The sequence below is a fragment of the Mandrillus leucophaeus genome, unplaced genomic scaffold (genome assembly GCF_000951045.1).
Source record: "Mandrillus leucophaeus isolate KB7577 unplaced genomic scaffold, Mleu.le_1.0 Scaffold379, whole genome shotgun sequence".
NCBI classification, from domain to species: Eukaryota; Metazoa; Chordata; class Mammalia; order Primates; family Cercopithecidae; genus Mandrillus; species Mandrillus leucophaeus.
Window position 1 is genome coordinate 1,461,528 of NW_012104020.1, and position 675 is coordinate 1,462,202.

A 675-nucleotide genomic window follows, 5' to 3' on the forward strand; every position below is an offset into this window, starting at 1 on the left:
TAGCCAGGATGGTCTCGATCTCCTGACCTCGTGATCCGCCCGTCTCGGCCTCCCAAAGTGCTGGGATTACAGGCTTGAGCCACCGCGCCCGGTCACTTGGCTAATTTTTGTATTTTTAGTAGAGACGGGGTCTTCCCATGTTGGCCAGGCTGGTCTCAAACTCCCACCCTCACACTTTTAAATAACAGCCTCATCATACAACTGCAGGGTGGTGTCCCAGTGCAAGGCCACATTGCTTAGGGTACATGTGAATTTCCCTCCCACCTTTAAAAAAAAACCAGTTCTACAATTATCTTATGCATAGCACAAGGAGATTGCTGGATGCTGCCATCTGTGATCAATCAAAATTAAGTCTAAAGATGATGGGTGATATTTATTCATTTATTTTTGAGACAGGGTCTCCCTCTGTTGCACAGGCTATAGTGCAGTGGCATGAACACAGCTCACTGCAGCCTTAACCTCCTGGGCTCAAGCAATCCTCCTGCTTCAGCCTCCTGAATAGCTGGGACCATAGGCATGCACTACCACACTCAGCTAATTTTTAAATTTTTTGTAGAGATGGGGTCTCGCCATGTTACCTAGGCTGGACTCAAACTTTTAGGCTCAAATGATCCTCCTGCCTCAGCCTCCCAAAGAGCTAAGATTACAGGTGTGAGCCACCGCCCCTGGCCTAGT

The 675-nt window shown here is 48.3% G+C and overlaps 1 protein-coding gene across 1 annotated transcript in view; it reads right to left on the reverse strand.

The window, feature by feature from the left end:
• The window catches only part of SLC6A4 (solute carrier family 6 (neurotransmitter transporter), member 4), a 26,308-nt gene that overhangs the window by 16,395 nt on the left and 9,238 nt on the right, over positions 1-675 (reverse strand). The window lies entirely within an intron of this gene.